Genomic DNA, 2,532 nt, shown 5'->3' on the forward strand with positions numbered 1-2,532 from the left:
GTTTAGGGTTTACCCAAGGGTTTAGGGTTTAGGATTTAGGGTTTAGGGATTAGGATTTAGGGTTTAATGTTTTGCTGATGACGTTAAAAATATTTTTTTTTGTAATTACTACTATTTTTATTTATTTCTTTTTTACTTTTTAATTTTTAAAAAATAATATAAATTGACAATATTTTGTTTCCTTTTTTAAAAGATATCGAATATGAAATAACACAATCCTATTGGTTGGTGAACCTAGAGGTTCACCATAGGGGTGAACCCAAGAATAAGTCTTTTATATATATGGAATTACACCGTCCTAAAATAATGGAAAGACTAAAAAAGGAAATACAAATATGGAAAGAGTACAAATCATAAACCAATAAGGAAAAGGAAAACCAAAGGTGGCCGACTCTCTCTCTAGCTGTCTCTCTCTCTCTCTAACGGTATGGGTCGGTTATGGACCAGCCGGTTATGGACATCCACAATATGATTTATAACACTCACCCTTGAATGCCATAACCATACAGGGATTGTAATACGCTTTAGATGTTGCATCATTAAAACCTTACCAGGAAAACCTAGTGGGACAAAACTATGGTGAAGGAAAAAGAGTACAACACGTATTACTCCCCCTGTTCTGAACATCACTGAAGGTCTTTCAACCTATGCATCCCTATCTAATGCGTGAGCTTTCTGAACGTGCAGGTCGGAAGTGATTTGGTGAACAGGTCGGCTGAGTTGTCGTTGGAACGCACTTGGACTACTTGGACCTCGCCGGCTTTCTGTAGCTCGTGCGTGAAGAAGAACTTAGGCAATATGTGCTTCGTCTGGTCCCCTTTGATGTAGCCATCCTTGATCTGAGCAATGCATGCTGCATTGTCCTAATACATCACGGTTGGTGTGTCCTTGCCTTCGGACATCCCACAATCAACTCGTATGTGTTGGGTCATGGACCTCAACCAAACACACTCGCGGCTGGCCTCATGTATTGCCAATATTTCCGAATGGTTTGAAGATGTGGCCGCGATCGTTTGCTTCATGGAACACCATGATATGGCCGTTTCACCATGTGTAAACACATAGCCTGTCTGTGATCGAGCATTGTGTGGATCCGAAAGATAACCTGCATCAGCAAAACCAACTAACCCTTCTTTGTTATGGTTAGTATAAAATAGACCCAAGTCTTTCGTTCCTTGCAGGTAACGAAGAACATGTTTAATCCCGTTCCAGTGCCTTTGGGTTGGACAAGAGCTTAATCTATACGGCAAAACATATATCTGTTCGTGTGACTAGCCAGATACATCAAAGCTCCTATGGCACTGAGATATGGCACTTCGGGACCAAGGCCATCTTCATTGTCCATCTTAGGACGGAACAGATCAGTGTCCAGGCCGAGTGACCTCACGACCATGGGGCTAGACAATGGGTGAGACTCGGCCATATTGAATCTCTTGAGTACCTTTTCTGTATATGTCATTTGATGCACAAGGATTCCATCTTTAATGTACCCAAGTTGTAATCCTAAACAGAATTTTGTTTTTCCTAGATCTTTCATCTCGAATTCTTTCTTAAGATATTCAACTGTTTGGAAGATATCTCCAGAGGTTCCTATGATATTCAAATTATCAACATACACTGCTTTAATCACAAAACCCTGACCGAATTTCTTTATAAAGATACAATGGCTGATCGGATCATTCTTGTATCCTTCTCTCTCTAGGTACTCACTACTTAGCCTATTGTACCACATTCGGCCTGATTGTTTCAATCCATGAAGTGACTTATTCAACTTTATACAGCGTTGTTCTCGAGTACTCGATTTGTTTTTCAACTCTATACCCTCTGGTACTTTCATATATATCTCATTATCCAGTGGACCATATAAGTATGCAGTTACTACATCCATTAACCGCAAGTCTAAGTTTACTCTTATAACCAGACTTATCAGGAATCTAAAAGTAGTAGCATCCACCACAGGGGAGTATGTCTCCTCATAATCTATTCCTGGTCCCTGTGAGAATCCTTGTGCAACAAGCCGTGCTTTGTATCCAACGACCTCACCATGTTCGTTTCTCTTTCTCACAAAGACCCACTTGTATCCAACTAGTATAACATCATAAGGTCTTCGGATTATTGGACCGAACACAACTCTCTTCTTTAAAGAGTTTAACTCCACGTTTATAGCTTCTTTCCATTTGATCCAATCTAATCGTTGAGTGCACTCATAAATAGACGTGGGTTCATGATTCTCATTTAAATCCATAAGTTCAAGTGCTACCTTGTATGCAAATATATCATCAATGTCGACATTCTTTTTGTTCCATTATATCCCAGGCAAGACATACTTTATTGAGAGCTCATTATTATCAGGACCTTCAGTACCTTGAATCTTGGCGTCCAAAGAATCAGTATTAGATACATCAGGGCCGGCTGCATCTAAGCATTCATGATCGGCCGCTATTGCTATTAGGGTTTTGGGATCGGTCGCGGCTAAATCCCGGGATTTAGGAACGGCTGCGGTCGCGTCTAGGGTTTTAACAACCTCAGTTT

The sequence above is a fragment of the Brassica oleracea genome, chromosome C5, assembly GCF_000695525.1.
Source record: "Brassica oleracea var. oleracea cultivar TO1000 chromosome C5, BOL, whole genome shotgun sequence".
NCBI lineage: Eukaryota > Viridiplantae > Streptophyta > Magnoliopsida > Brassicales > Brassicaceae > Brassica > Brassica oleracea.